Raw genomic sequence first — 16,850 nt, 5'->3', positions numbered from 1 at the left:
GCGAGGAGAGGGACAATTTTGCTTTCCTGACCCAGGTGGAGAACCATAGCACGTCGGCCTTCTTAAAGGGAAATGCTCCTAGGCACTTAGTCAAATTCACGCCTTTTTTTTGGACTTCCAGCGAGGAGAGGGACAATTTTGCTTTCCTGACCCAGGTGGAGAACCATAGCACGTCGGCCTTCTTAAAGGGAAATGCTCCTAGGCACTTAGTCAAATTCACGCCTTTTTTTTGGACTTCCAGCGAGGAGAGGGACAATTTTGCTTTCCTGACCCAGGTGGAGAACCATAGCACGTCGGCCTTCTTAAAGGGAAATGCTCCTAGGCACTTAGTCAAATTCACGCCTTTTTTTTGGACTTCCAGCGAGGAGAGGGACAATTTTGCTTTCCTGACCCAGGTGGAGAACCATAGCACGTCGGCCTTCTTAAAGGGAAATGCTCCTAGGCACTTAGTCAAATTCACGCCTTTTTTTTGGACTTCCAGCGAGGAGAGGGACAATTTTGCTTTCCTGACCCAGGTGGAGAACCATAGCACGTCGGCCTTCTTAAAGGGAAATGCTCCTAGGCACTTAGTCAAATTCACGCCTTTTTTTTGGACTTCCAGCGAGGAGAGGGACAATTTTGCTTTCCTGACCCAGGTGGAGAACCATAGCACGTCGGCCTTCTTAAAGGGAAATGCTCCTAGGCACTTAGTCAAATTCACGCCTTTTTTTTTGGACTTCCAGCGAGGAGAGGGACAATTTTGCTTTCCTGACCCAGGTGGAGAACCATAGCACGTCGGCCTTCTTAAAGGGAAATGCTCCTAGGCACTTAGTCAAATTCACGCCTTTTTTTTGGACTTCCAGCGAGGAGAGGGACAATTTTGCTTTCCTGACCCAGGTGGAGAACCATAGCACGTCGGCCTTCTTAAAGGGAAATGCTCCTAGGCACTTAGTCAAATTCACGCCTTTTTTTTGGACTTCCAGCGAGGAGAGGGACAATTTTGCTTTCCTGACCCAGGTGGAGAACCATAGCACGTCGGCCTTCTTAAAGGGAAATGCTCCTAGGCACTTAGTCAAATTCACGCCTTTTTTTTTGGACTTCCAGCGAGGAGAGGGACAATTTTGCTTTCCTGACCCAGGTGGAGAACCATAGCACGTCGGCCTTCTTAAAGGGAAATGCTCCTAGGCACTTAGTCAAATTCACGCCTTTTTTTTGGACTTCCAGCGAGGAGAGGGACAATTTTGCTTTCCTGACCCAGGTGGAGAACCATAGCACGTCGGCCTTCTTAAAGGGAAATGCTCCTAGGCACTTAGTCAAATTCACGCCTTTTTTTTGGACTTCCAGCGAGGAGAGGGACAATTTTGCTTTCCTGACCCAGGTGGAGAACCATAGCACGTCGGCCTTCTTAAAGGGAAATGCTCCTAGGCACTTAGTCAAATTCACGCCTTTTTTTTGGACTTCCAGCGAGGAGAGGGACAATTTTGCTTTCCTGACCCAGGTGGAGAACCATAGCACGTCGGCCTTCTTAAAGGGAAATGCTCCTAGGCACTTAGTCAAATTCACGCCTTTTTTTTTGGACTTCCAGCGAGGAGAGGGACAATTTTGCTTTCCTGACCCAGGTGGAGAACCATAGCACGTCGGCCTTCTTAAAGGGAAATGCTCCTAGGCACTTAGTCAAATTCACGCCTTTTTTTTGGACTTCCAGCGAGGAGAGGGACAATTTTGCTTTCCTGACCCAGGTGGAGAACCATAGCACGTCGGCCTTCTTAAAGGGAAATGCTCCTAGGCACTTAGTCAAATTCACGCCTTTTTTTTGGACTTCCAGCGAGGAGAGGGACAATTTTGCTTTCCTGACCCAGGTGGAGAACCATAGCACGTCGGCCTTCTTTAAGGGACATCCTCCTAGGCACTTAGTCAAATTTACGCCTTTTTTATGGACTTCCAGCGAGGAGAGGGACTAATTTTGCTTTCCGCACCCGGGTGGAGAACCATAGCAGGTCAGCCTTCTTAAAGGGACATCCTCCTAGGCACTTAGTCAAATTTACGCCTTTTTTTTGGACTTCCAGCGAGGAGAGGGACTAATTTTGCTTTCCGTACCCGGGTGGAGAACCATAGCACGTCGGCCTTCTTAAAGGGAAATGCTCCTAGGCACTTAGTCAAATTCACGCCTTTTTTTTGGACTTCCAGCGAGGAGAGGGACAATTTTGCTTTCCTGACCCAGGTGGAGAACCATAGCACGTCGGCCTTCTTAAAGGGAAATGCTCCTAGGCACTTAGTCAAATTCACGCCTTTTTTTTGGACTTCCAGCGAGGAGAGGGACAATTTTGCTTTCCTGACCCAGGTGGAGAACCATAGCACGTCGGCCTTCTTAAAGGGAAATGCTCCTAGGCACTTAGTCAAATTCACGCCTTTTTTTTGGACTTCCAGCGAGGAGAGGGACAATTTTGCTTTCCGTACCCGGGTGGAGAACCATAGCACGTCGGCCTTCTTAAAGGGAAATGCTCCTAGACACTTAGTCAAATTTACCAAACTTTTCTATAGAGCCCTGGTACTCTAAAATGATGACACATAGACAAAAAACCAAACTTTTCTATAGAGGCCTGGTACTCTAAAATGATGACACATAGACAAAAAACCAAACTTTTCTATAGAGGCCTGGTACTCTAAAATGATGACACATAGACAAAAAACCAAACTTTTCTATAGAGGCCTGGTACTCTAAAATAATGACACTTAGTCAAATTTCCGCCTTTTTTTGACTACTTCCAGCTAGGAGAGGGACTAATTTGGCGTTCCGTACCCAGGTGGAGAACCAAGGGACGTCGGCCTTCTTAAAGGGACATCCTCCTAGACACTTAGTCAAATTCACGCCTTTTTTTTTTGGACTTCCAGCGAGGAGAGGGACTAATTTGGCGTTCCGTACCCAGGTGGAGAACCATAGCACGTCGGCCTTCTTAAAGGGAAATGCTCCTAGACACTTAGTCAAATTCACGCCTTTTTTTTGGACTTCCAGCTAGGAGAGGGACTAATTTGGCGTTCCAGACCCAGGTGGAGAACCATAAGGGACATCCTCCTAGGCACTTAGTCAAATTTCCGCCTTTTTTTTGGACTTCCAGCGAGGAGAGGGACTAATTTGGCGTTCCAGACCCAGGTGGAGAACCATAGCACGTCGGCCTTCTTAAAGGGACATCCTCCTAGGCACTTAGTCAAATTTACACCTTTTTTTGGACTTCCAGCGAGGAGAGGGACAATTTTGCTTTCCTGACCCAGGTGGAGAACCATAGCAGGTCGGCCTTCTTAAAGGGACATCCTCCTAGGCACTTAGTCAAATTTCCGCCTTTTTTTTGGACTTCCAGCGAGGAGAGGGACTAATTTGGCGTTCCAGACCCAGGTGGAGAACCATAGCACGTCGGCCTTCTTAAAGGGACATCCTCCTAGGCACTTAGTCAAATTTACACCTTTTTTTGGACTTCCAGCGAGGAGAGGGACAATTTTGCTTTCCTGACCCAGGTGGAGAACCATAGCAGGTCGGCCTTCTTAAAGGGACATCCTCCTAGGCACTTAGTCAAATTCACGCCTTTTTTTTGGACTTCCAGCGAGGAGAGGGACTAATTTGGCGTTCCTGACCCAGGTGGAGAACCATAGCAGGTCGGCCTTCTTAAAGGGAAATGCTCCTAGGCACTTAGTCAAATTCACGCCTTTTTTTTTTGGACTTCCAGCGAGGAGAGGGACTAATTTTGCTTTCCGTACCCGGGTGGAGAACCATAGCAGGTCGGCCTTCTTAAAGGGAAATGCTCCTAGACACTTAGTCAAATTTACCAAACTTTTCTATAGAGGCCTGGTACTCTAAAATGATGACACATAGACAAAAAAACAAACTTTTCTATAGAGGCCTGGTACTCTAAAATGATGACACATAGACAAAAAACCAAACTTTTCTATAGAGGCCTGGTACTCTAAAATAATGACACTTAGTCAAATTTCCGCCTTTTTTTGACTACTTCCAGCTAGGAGAGGGACTAATTTGGCGTTCCGTACCCAGGTGGAGAACCAAGGGACGTCGGCCTTCTTAAAGGGAAATGCTCCTAGACACTTAGTCAAATTCACGCCTTTTTTTTGGACTTCCAGCTAGGAGAGGGACTAATTTGGCGTTCCGTACCCAGGTGGAGAACCATAGCACGTCGGCCTTCTTAAAGGGAAATGCTCCTAGACACTTAGTCAAATTCACGCCTTTTTTTTGGACTTCCAGCTAGGAGAGGGACTAATTTGGTGTTCCGTACCCAGGTAGAGAACCAAGGCACGTCGGCCTTCTTAAGGGGACATCCTCCTAGACACTTAGTCAAATTCACGCCTTTTTTTTTGGACTTCCAGCTAGGAGAGGGACTAATTTGGCGTTCCAGACCCAGGTGGAGAACCATAGCACGTCGGCCTTCTTAAAGGGAAATGCTCCTAGACACTTAGTCAAATTCACGCCTTTTTTTTGGACTTCCAGCTAGGAGAGGGACTAATTTGGTGTTCCGTACCCAGGTAGAGAACCAAGGCACGTCGGCCTTCTTAAGGGGACATCCTCCTAGACACTTAGTCAAATTCACGCCTTTTTTTTTGGACTTCCAGCTAGGAGAGGGACTAATTTGGCGTTCCAGACCCGGGTGGAGAACCATAGCACGTCGGCCTTCTTAAAGGGACATCCTCCTTGGCACTTAGTCAAATTTACACCTTTTTTTTGGACTTCCAGCGAGGAGAGGGACAATTTTGCGTTCCTGACCCAGGTGGAGGACCATAGCACGTCGGCCTTCTTAAAGGGACATCCTCCTAGGCACTTAGTCAAATTTACACCTTTTTTTTGGACTTCCAGCGAGGAGAGGGACAATTTTGCGTTCCTGACCCAGGTGGAGGACCATAGCACGTCGGCCTTCTTAAAGGGACATCCTCCTAGGCACTTAGTCAAATTTACACCTTTTTTTTGGACTTCCAGCGAGGAGAGGGACAATTTTGCGTTCCTGACCCAGGTGGAGGACCATAGCACGTCGGCCTTCTTAAAGGGACATCCTCCTAGGCACTTAGTCAAATTTACACCTTTTTTTTGGACTTCCAGCGAGGAGAGGGACTAATTTTGCTTTCCGTACCCGGGTGGAGAACCATAGCACGTCGGCCTTCTTAAAGGGAAATGCTCCTAGACACTTAGTCAAATTCACGCCTTTTTTTTGGACTTCCAGCTAGGAGAGGGACTAATTTGGCGTTCCGTACCCAGGTGGAGAACCATAGCAGGTCGGCCTTCTTAAAGGGAAATGCTCCTAGGCACTTAGTCAAATTTACACCTTTTTTTTGGACTTCCAGCGAGGAGAGGGACAATTTTGCGTTCCTGACCCAGGTGGAGGACCATAGCACGTCGGCCTTCTTAAAGGGACATCCTCCTAGGCACTTAGTCAAATTTACACCTTTTTTTTGGACTTCCAGCGAGGAGAGGGACTAATTTTGCTTTCCGCACCCGGGTGGAGAACCATAGCAGGTCAGCCTTCTTAAAGGGACATCCTCCTAGGCACTTAGTCAAATTTACGCCTTTTTTTTGGACTTCCAGCTAGGAGAGGGACTAATTTGGCGTTCTGTACCCAGGTGGAGAACCAAGGGACGTCGGCCTTCTTAAAGGGACATCCTCCTAGACACTTAGTCAAATTTACACCTTTTTTTTTGGACTTCCAGCGAGGAGAGGGACTAATTTTGCGTTCCAGACCCAGGTGGAGAACCATAGCAGGTCGGCCTTCTTAAAGGGACATGCTCCTAGGCACTTAGTCAAATTTACGCTTTTTTTTCTCCTTTTGTTTTGGTGACTTGACTTCCAAAGCCCGAGCGGGGGCCCCGCGGCCCCCGGCTCCATGGTGTTGTCGTTGGCCTAGTTTGCACTAGTTTCCAGGGCTCACCGCGTGGAGGTCGACAACTTGAGCCCCATGGTCTCTCCCCGTGGCGGGCCTCCTGCCCGCCTGGTACGCCGGCAGAGGGCCGGCACGCGGAAGGTGTGGTCTCGCCCCGCACGCGCGAGACGCTTCACCCCCTTCCGGGCGGCCCTCAGGCACTTACGAGAAAACCCCCGGGAAACGGGTTGCTCAATCCCTTCCCGGGCGCCGGTGGGGACATTCACCGGCCGTGTGTCTCTCTCTGACCCCCCAGGCAATTCCCCCCTGCATCAACCACCTTCCTCATGGCCGGCGTAATGCACCCAACACCGGCGGCTCGGCCACCCCCCTCACACGTGCAGCAAACCCCCCCGAAAGGGGGCGCGTCACGGCGGTAGACCGACCAAACCGCTAGTATGAAGCACCGCTTAAACCATGGATCTAGTGGGTATGGATAACGAGAGCGAATAGCCCGCGGCAGTTTCCCCAGTAGCACACGTGTCCAACACCATCCAGTCCTTACCATGCCATGCCAAGGGAGCGGCGGAGAACGGGCAGAAGCCCGCCAGCCCCACACCTCAAGGCCCCGATTTCCTTCTCTTAGAGGCAGACCCAACTTGTTCGATCGTGGGCGCGCGGCGCGCGGAGCTTACCTGCCCGCCACCCCCGTGGCCGGGGGCTCGTAACAGGGGTCACTCCGCGCGCCCTCCGCACGCGCAGCTTACCTGCCCGCCACCCCCGTGGCCGGGGGCTCGTAACAGGGGTCACTGCGCGCCCGCAGCTTACCTGCCCGCCACCCCCGTGGCCGGGGGTTCGTAACAGGGGTCGCCGCGCGAGCGCAGCTTACCTGCCCGCCACCCCCGTGGCCGGGGGCTCGTAACAGGGGTCGCTGCGCACGGGGTGCGCTCACAAAGGGGTGGGGCTCACCCTGCCCGCCACCCGTCGCGCGCGTAACGCGGACTGCCCGAGACGCGAGGTCCACCGGCAGCCGCGCCCGCACACGCGCTGGGCTCGTAACAGGGGTATTGTCCCGAAGGTGCTCTGGTCCGTGTTATTATTATGCGGAGCTTACCTGCCCGCCACCCCCGTGGCCGGGGGCTCGTAACAGGGGTCACTCCGCGCGCCCTCTGCACGCGCAGCTTACCTGCCCGCCACCCCCGTGGCCGGGGGCTCGTAACAGGGGTCACTGCGCGCCCGCAGCTTACCTGCCCGCCACCCCCGTGGCCGGGGGTTCGTAACAGGGGTCGCCGCGCGAGCGCAGCTTACCTGCCCGCCACCCCCGTGGCCGGGGGCTCGTAACAGGGGTCGCTGCGCACGGGGTGCGCTCACAAAGGGGTGGGGCTCACCCTGCCCGCCACCCGTCGCGCGCGTAACGCGGACTGCCCGAGACGCGAGGTCCACCGGCAGCCGCGCCCGCACACGCGCTGGGCTCGTAACAGGGGTATTGTCCCGAAGGTGCTCTGGTCCGTGTTATTATTATGTCAGCACATGAGGAACCTTCTCATGGCGTCCATATAAATATTAAGGCAAGACTACCACGCCTCCAGTGGCCAGAGCTTGCCGGTCTCAGATTACCACAGCTTAAGGGGCCCGGTCCCCGTGTGGTGCCATTTATATTGTTGTTTTGAGGGGCCCGATCCCCCTTCAGCTACCTCATTAGAACCAGTCCAGGCACCCGAACACCATCCTTAGAATCCCGTATGGGTTTTCGCTCTGATAAATGCGCGCATCCCCGTCCAGGGTCAGCGCTCGTATGCATGTATTAGCTCTAGAATTGCCACAGTTATCCAAGTAACGGTGGAGTGTTCAAAGGAACCATAACTGATTTAATGAGCCATTCGTAGTTTCACTGTCAAACTCGTTTGCACTTGCACTTGCATGGCTTAATCTTTGAGACAAGCATATGCTACTGGCAGGATCAACCAGGTAGACCCGCTAGCGTGTTTACTGGCTTCTGTGATTCCCGGCCGGGATGCCTACCGGCCAAGCCGAACGTTCGGTGACACTTGCCTTTCAGTCAGCGCGCAAGCGGCTTGCACGGGCCGTGAGCCGTCGCACACAGCCCGAGGAGTCCCGCGGGGCCAACATCATGCTCGGCTGAGAGTGGTTTTCGGCACGCTGTCCTGCCGGGTCTACGAAGGGGTGGCATGGGTTGCGCGCAGTGTCTCATGGCGCCGCCTAGGGTTCGAAAAAGGTGTTTCCGGAAGCACCGCAGCCGTCGCTGCCCAGGCCCTCCGGCACCACCCGGGGCGTGGGCCCGGATGGCATATGCGCGAAGGGACGCTGGGGCCGAGCCGGAGCGGGTCCGATGTAGGACAACTAGGGCAGACGGGTCGTCTCGATCTCGCTTCAAATCGGGCTTGCCGGGCGGCAATAGAGGCAGACCTGCAGGGCCGGAGGAATCCCCCACCTGGGTAACCGGCTGACGCCGGCCGGTGAGGGCCGCTCCGTGGCAAGTCGTGTTTACCAGAGGGTTAGAGGGGAAAGGGGAAGTGGGCCGGGGCTTTTCCCAGGTCCGAGCCCCTGTCGCTCAAGTCCTGGGAAGCCCCGAGTACCTGGACGGAGGTCCAGGATTTCATTCATACGGGAAAAGTTGAAAATGGGTCCGAGACAGCGCCCCCTAGGCGGACGCGCGCTCCGGACCGAGCCCCTGTCGCTCGAGCCCTGGAAGCGCCAAGTACCTGGGTGGAATCAGTTCCAGGATTTCATTCATGCGGGAAAAGTTGAAAATGTGTCCGAGACAGCGCCCCCTAGGCGGACACACGCTCCGGACAGAGCCCCTGTCGCTCAAGCCCTGGAAGTCCTAAGTACCTGGGTGGAATCAGTTCCAGGATTTCATCCATGCGGGAAAAGTTGAAAATGTGTCCGAGACAGCGCCCCCTAGGCGGACACACACTCCGGACAGAGCCCCTGTCGCTCAAGCCCTGGAAGCCCTAAGTACCTGGGTGGAATCAGTTCCAGGATTTCATTCATGCGGGAAAAGTTGAAAATGTGTCCGAGACAGCGCCCTCTAGGCGGACACACGCTCCGGACAGAGCCCCTGTCGCTCAAGCCCTGGAAGCCCTAAGTACCTGGGTGGAATCAGTTCCAGGATTTCATTCATGCGGGAAAAGTTGAAAATGTGTCCGAGACAGCGCCCTCTAGGCGGACACACGCTCCGGACAGAGCCCCTGTCGCTCAAGCCCTGGAAGCCCTAAGTACCTGGGTGGAATCAGTTCCAGGATTTCATCCATGCGGGAAAAGTTGAAAATGTGTCCGAGACAGCGCCCCCTAGGCGGACACACGCTCCGGACAGAGCCCCTGTCGCTCAAGCCCTGGAAGCCCTAAGTACCTGGGTGGAATCAGTTCCAGGATTTCATCCATGCGGGAAAAGTTGAAAATGTGTCCGAGACAGCGCCCCCTAGGCGGACACACGCTCCGGACAGAGCCCCTGTCGCTCAAGCCCTGGAAGCCCTAAGTACCTGGGTGGAATCAGTTCCAGGATTTCATCCATGCGGGAAAAGTTGAAAATGTGTCCGAGACAGCGCCCCCTAGGCGGACACACGCTCCGGACAGAGCCCCTGTCGCTCAAGCCCTGGAAGCCCTAAGTACCTGGGTGGAATCAGTTCCAGGATTTCATTCATGCGGGAAAAGTTGAAAATGTGTCCGAGAAGGCGCCCCTTAGGCGGACACAGGTGTCTGCATGAGCCCCTGTCGCTCAGATGCTGGAAGAGCAGTTTGAAAAAGGACCGGGGTAAAGAGGGGGGAAGCACCATATATGTGTCCGGGAAGGCGCCCCTCGGGCGGACACAGGTGTCTGCATGAGCCCCTGTCGCTCAGATGCTGGAAGATCAGTTTGAAAAAGGACCGGGGTAAAGAGGGGGGAAGCACCATATATGTGTCCGGGAAGGCGCCCCTCGGGCGGACACAGGTGTCTGCATGAGCCCCTGTCGCTCAGATGCTGGAAGATCAGTTTGAAAAAGGACCGGGGTAAAGAGGGGGGAAGCACCATATATGTGTCCGGGAAGGCGCCCCTCGGGCGGACACAGGTGTCTGCATGAGCCCCTGTCGCTCAGATGCTGGAAGATCAGTTTGAAAAAAGAACCAGAGGATAGAGGGGAAAAACACCATATTTGTGTCCGAAAATAGCTCACTTTGACTCGGACGCTTTCCCTGTGATTTCAGCCTGTCAGACATGGTGCACATAGTAACGAGATGGAGGTGTTTTGGTCGACCAGGTAAAAAACGAAAAATCGAGAGAAGGTAAAAAGTAGGTGAAAAATTAAGCCTCTCTCGTTAAGGTACTTAGAAAAAATCCCAAAAAAAAAATGAACTCCCATTGAAATGAATGGGGAAAATTTTTTTTCTCGTTTTTTTTCTAAGTACAACAACGAGAGAAGGTAAAAAATGGTTTTTTTTAGCCTCTCTCGTTAAGGTACTTAGAAAAAAACCCAGATTTTTTATTTTCTCGTTTTTTTTCTAAGTACAACAACGAGAGAAGGTAAAAACAGGTGCTTTTTAGCCTCTCTCGTTAAGGTACTTGGAAAAAATCCGAGACATGTTTGGTCTTCCCCACTGACAGTGCGCCTTTGCTGGGTAAGTTGTGGACGTGCCAGGCACCCCCGGGACACCGGTGGAACGCGGCCGGACTCGTGGTACTCCAACCCGGGCATAATTTTGGATATTTCCCGGTCCTTTTTTTCCCCACTTTCCCAACTTTTCTTCCCAATCACAGTGCGCCTTTGCTGGGTAAGTTGTGGACATGGCAGGCACCCCCGGGACACCGGTGGAACGCGGCCGGACTCGTGGTACTCCAACCCGGGCATAATATTGGATCAAATTCGGGACTTTTGCCCACTTTCCCAACTTTTCTTCCCAATCACAGTGCGCCTTTGCTGGGTAAGTTGTGGACATGCCAGGCACCCCCGGGACACCGGTGGAACGCGGCCGGACTCGTGGTACTCCAACCCGGGCATAATTTTGGATCAAATTCGGGACTTTTGCCCACTTTCCCAACTTTTCTTCCCAATCACAGTGCGCCTTTGCTGGGTAAGTTGTGGACATGCCAGGCACCCCCGGGACACCGGTGGAACGCGGCCGGACTCGTGGTACTCCAACCCGGGCATAATTTTGGATCAAATTCGGGACTTTTGCCCACTTTCCCAACTTTTCTTCCCAATCACAGTGCGCCTTTGCTGGGTGCGTCGTGGACATTGTAGGCACCCCGAGACACTGGTGGAACGCGGCGGGACTTGTGGGACTCGAACCTGGGTGTGATTTTGGACCAAATTCGGGACTTTTGCCCACTTTCCCAACTTTTCTTCCCAATCACAGTGCGCCTTTGCTGGGTAAGTTGTGGACATTGTAGGCACCCCGGCACTCTGATGGAACGCGGCGGGACTTGTGGGACTCGAACCTGGGTGTGATTTTGGACCAAATTCGGGACTTTTGCCCACTTTCCCAACTTTTCTTCCCAATCACAGTGCGCCTTTGCTGGGTGCGTTGTGGACATTGTAGGCACCCCGAGACACTGGTGGAACGCGGCGGGACTTGTGGGACTCGAACCTGGGTGTGATTTTGGACCAAATTCGGGACTTTTGCCCACTTTCCCAACTTTTCTTCCCAATCACAGTGCGCCTTTGCTGGGTGCGTTGTGGACATTGTAGGCGCCCCGGAACCCTGGTGGAACGCGGCGGGACTTGTGGGACTCGAACCTGGGTGTGATTTTGGACCAAATTCGGGACTTTTGCCCACTTTCCCAACTTTTCTTCCCAATCACAGTGCGCCTTTGCTGGGTAAGTTGTGGACATTGTAGGCACCCCGGAACCCTGGTGGAACGCGGCGGGACTTGTGGGACTCGAACCTGGGTGTGATTTTGGACCAAATTCGGGACTTTTGCCCACTTTCCCAACTTTTCTTCCCAATCACAGTGCGGCTTTGCTGGGTGCGTTGTGGACATTGTAGGCACCCCGAGACCCTGGTGGAACGCGGCGGGACTTGTGGGACTCGAACCTGGGTGTGATTTTGGACCAAATTCGGGACTTTTGCCCACTTTCCCAACTTTTCTTCCCAATCACAGTGCGCCTTTGCTGGGTGCGTCGTGGACATGTCAGGCACCCCGGAACCCTGGTGGAACGCGGCGGGACTTGTGGGACTCGAACCTGGGTGTGATTTTGGACCAAATTCGGGACTTTTGCCCACTTTCCCAACTTTTCTTCCCAATCACAGTGCGCCTTTGCTGGGTAAGTTGTGGACATTGTAGGCACCCCGGAACCCTGGTGGAACGCGGCGGGACTTGTGGGACTCGAACCTGGGTGTGATTTTGGACCAAATTCGGGACTTTTGCCCACTTTCCCAACTTTTCTTCCCAATCACAGTGCGCCTTTGCTGGGTGAGTTGTGGACATTGTAGGCACCCCGGAACCCTGGTGGAACGCGGCGGGACTTGTGGGACTCGAACCTGGGTGTGATTTTGGACCAAATTCGGGACTTTTGCCCACTTTCCCAACTTTTCTTCCCAATCACAGTGCGCCTTTGCTGGGTGCGTTGTGGACATTGTAGGCACCCCGGAACCCTGGTGGAACGCGGCGGGACTTGTGGGACTCGAACCTGGGTGTGATTTTGGGTGATTTTGGACCAAATTCGGGACTTTTGCCCACTTTCCCAACTTTTCTTCCCAATCACAGTGCGCCTTTGCTGGGTGCGTTGTGGACATTGTAGGCACCCCGGAACCCTGGTGGAACGCGGCGGGACTTGTGGGACTCGAACCTGGGTGTGATTTTGGACCAAATTCGGGACTTTTGCCCACTTTCCCAACTTTTCTTCCCAATCACAGTGCGCCTTTGCTGGGTAAGTTGTGGACATTGTAGGCACCCCGGAACCCTGGTGGAACGCGGCGGGACTTGTGGGACTCGAACCTGGGTGTGATTTTGGACCAAATTCGGGACTTTTGCCCACTTTCCCAACTTTTCTTCCCAATCACAGTGCGCCTTTGCTGGGTGCGTTGTGGACATTGTAGGCACCCCGGAACCCTGGTGGAACGCGGCGGGACTTGTGGGACTCGAACCTGGGTGTGATTTTGGACCAAATTCGGGACTTTTGCCCACTTTCCCAACTTTTCTTCCCAATCACAGTGCGCCTTTGCTGGGTGAGTTGTGGACATTGTAGGCACCCCGAGACACTGGTGGAACGCGGCGGGACTTGTGGGACTCGAACCTGGGTATAATTTTGGATAAAATTCGGGACTTTTGCCCACTTTCCCAACTTTTCTTCCCAATCACAGTGCGCCTTTGCTGGGTGCGTCGTGGACATGTCAGGCACCCCGGAACCCTGGTGGAACGCGGCGGGACTTGTGGGACTCGAACCTGGGTGTGATGCCTTTGCTGGGTGCGTTGTGGACATTGTAGGCACCCCGAGACACTGGTGGAACGCGGCGGGACTTGTGGGACTCGAACCTGGGTATAATTTTGGATAAAATTCGGGACTTTTGCCCACTTTCCCAACTTTTCTTCCCAATCACAGTGCGCCTTTGCTGGGTGCGTCGTGGACATGTCAGGCACCCCGGAACCCTGGTGGAACGCGGCGGGACTTGTGGGACTCGAACCTGGGTGTGATTTTGGATCATTTCGTGGCCTTTTGCTATGCATGCCTTCTCCCCGCTAGTTTGATGTGTGCTGCTGCAAAAGTTCCAAGAGGGCGTTTTTGCCCCCCTCCAAACCCCCTCTCTTTGTTTATAGTGCATATTTTCTGCTGGATCTACTCTCTATTTACTCCAAGGAAAAAAACTAGCCGGTCGCGGCAAATTTTTACAATCGGTCGCCAAACTACGGCACGAGGGCCGAACGCGGTACGCCGGCGTCCAAGATACGGCCCGGGGATTTTTTTGATTTTTTGGGCTTTTTTTGATTTTTTTGGACATGTTGGGCATCCCAGGACTCGGGTGCGACTGCAGGACGTGTGGGGCTCTAACCTGGGTGTGGTTTTTGGTCATTTTCCGGACTTTTGCCCACTTTTCCAACTTTTCTTCCCAATCACAGTGCGCCTTTGCTGGGTGCGTCGTGGACATGTCAGGCACCCCGGAACACTGGTGGAATGCGGCGGGACTTGTGGGACTCAAACCTGGGTATAATTATGGATCAAATTCGGGACTTTTGCCCACTTTCCCAACTTTTCTTCCCAATCATAGTGCGCCTTTGCTGGGTGCGTTTTGGGCATGTGGGGGGCACCTCGGACTCGGGTGGGACGCGGCGGGACTTGTGGCACTCGTACCTGTGTGTGATTTTTGATCATTTTGTGGACTTTTCCCCAGACACTCTCCACTTGTCTACCCCACTTCCCCTGTGACTTTGCTGGGGGGCGTTTCCCCGCTGTCCTTTGTAGTGTAAGGGTTACTTTTCTTTTTTTTCTGTCTGAAAATATGGCCCACGAAAGGCCTCACATTCCCCGGGAAGACCTGATGGACGCCCCGGCGTCACCGAAATACGGCAAACTGTCTGAAAATAGGGGCTCCAAGGGTTCCCCACTCTTTCTGGCCCACAAAAGGCCTCTCATTCCCCGGGAACACCTGTAGGACTCCCCGGCGTCAAGGAAATACGCCAAACCGTCTGAAAATAGAGGCCCAAAAGAACTGGAAATAATGTGTTTAATTTGGGGGGTGATGTCTATAATTATGGGGGTGCATTGGAGGCGGGAGTCCACTGGAGGGCTCCACACCGTCTGAATATAGGGCCCCAAAAGGCCTGGAATTAATGTATTTAATTTGGGGGGTGCATTTGCAGCGGGAGTCCACCGGAGGGCTCCATTTCCCCACTCTTTTGTTGACATATGGCCACAAAAGGCCTCTCATTCCCCGGGAAGACCTGATGGACGCCCCGGCGTCACCGAAATAAGCCAAACTGTCTGAAAATAGGGGCTCCAAGGGTTCCCCACTCTTTCTGGCCCACAAAAGGCCTCTCATTCCCCGGGAACACCTGTAGGACTCCCCGGCGTCAAGGAAATACGCCAAACCGTCTGAAAATAGGGGCCCAAAAGAACTGGAAATAATGTGTTTAATTTGGGGGGTGATGTCTATAATTATGGGGGTGCATTGGAGGCGGGAGTCCACTGGAGGGCTCCACACCGTCTGAATATAGGGCCCCAAAAGGCCTGGAATTAATGTATTTAATTTGGGGGGTGCATTTGCAGCGGGAGTCCACCGGAGGGCTCCATTTCCCCACTCTTTTGTTGACATATGGCCACAAAAGGCCTCTCATTCCCCGGGAAGACCTGATGGACGCCCCGGCGTCACCGAAATAAGCCAAACTGTCTGAAAATAGGGGCTCCAAGGGTCCCCCACTCTTTCTGGCCCACAAAAGGCCTCTCATTCCCCGGGAACACCAAAAGAACTGGAAATAATGTGTTTAATTCAGGGTGCATTTGCAGCGAGTGTCCACCAGAGGGCTCCAATTCCCCAGCTATAGTCCTGGTACTCTAAAATGATGGCACTTAGTCAAATTTCCGCCTTTTTTTGATGACTTCCAACTAGGAGAGGGACTAATTTTGAGTTCCGGACCCGGGTGGAGAACCATAGCAGGTCGGCCTTCTTAAAGGGAAATGCTCCTAGGCACTTAGTCAAATTTACGCCTTTTTTTTGGACTTCCAGCGAGGAGAGGGACTAATTTTGCTTTCCGCACCCGGGTGGAGAACCATAGCAGGTCAGCCTTCTTAAAGGGACATCCTCCTAGGCACTTAGTCAAATTTACGCCTTTTTTTTGGACTTCCAGCGAGGAGAGGGACTAATTTTGCTTTCCGTACCCGGGTGGAGAACCATAGCAGGTCAGCCTTCTTAAAGGGACATCCTCCTAGGCACTTAGTCAAATTTCCGCCTTTTTTTTGGACTTCCAGCGAGGAGAGGGACTAATTTTGCTTTCCGCACCCGGGTGGAGAACCATAGCAGGTCAGCCTTCTTAAAGGGACATCCTCCTAGGCACTTAGTCAAATTTACGCCTTTTTTTTGGACTTCCAGCGAGGAGAGGGACTAATTTTGCTTTCCGTACCCGGGTGGAGAACCATAGCAGGTCAGCCTTCTTAAAGGGACATCCTCCTAGGCACTTAGTCAAATTTCCGCCTTTTTTTTGGACTTCCAGCGAGGAGAGGGACTAATTTTGCTTTCCGCACCCGGGTGGAGAACCATAGCAGGTCAGCCTTCTTAAAGGGACATCCTCCTAGGCACTTAGTCAAATTTACGCCTTTTTTTTGGACTTCCAGCGAGGAGAGGGACTAATTTTGCTTTCCGTACCCGGGTGGAGAACCATAGCACGTCGGCCTTCTTAAAGGGAAATGCTCCTAGGCACTTAGTCAAATTCACGCCTTTTTTTTGGACTTCCAGCGAGGAGAGGGACAATTTGGCGTTCCTGACCCAGGTGGAGAACCATAGCAGGTCGGCCTTCTTAAAGGGAAATGCTCCTAGACACTTAGTCAAATTTACACCTTTTTTTTTTGGACTTCCAGCGAGGAGAGGGACAATTTTGCTTTCCTGACCCAGGTGGAGAACCATAGCACGTCGGCCTTCTTAAAGGGACATCCTCCTAGGCACTTAGTCAAATTCACGCCTTTTTTTTGGACTTCCAGCGAGGAGAGGGACTAATTTGGCGTTCTGTACCCAGGTGGAGAACCAAGGGACGTCGGCCTTCTTAAGGGGACATCCTCCTAGACACTTAGTCAAATTCACGCCTTTTTTTTGGGACTTCCAGCGAGGAGAGGGACTAATTTGGCGTTCCGTACCCAGGTGGAGAACCATAGCAGGTCGGCCTTCTTAAAGGGAAATGCTCCTAGACACTTAGTCAAATTTACACCTTTTTTTTTTGGACTTCCAGCGAGGAGAGGGACAATTTTGCTTTCCTGACCCAGGTGGAGAACCATAGCACGTCGGCCTTCTTAAAGGGACATCCTCCTAGGCACTTAGTCAAATTTACGCCTTTTTTTTGGACTTCCAGCGAGGAGAGGGACAATTTTGCTTTCCTGA

The sequence above is a fragment of the Nerophis lumbriciformis genome, unplaced genomic scaffold, assembly GCF_033978685.3.
Source record: "Nerophis lumbriciformis unplaced genomic scaffold, RoL_Nlum_v2.1 HiC_scaffold_56, whole genome shotgun sequence".
NCBI lineage: Eukaryota > Metazoa > Chordata > Actinopteri > Syngnathiformes > Syngnathidae > Nerophis > Nerophis lumbriciformis.
Note: the sequence above shows the minus strand (reverse complement) of the source record.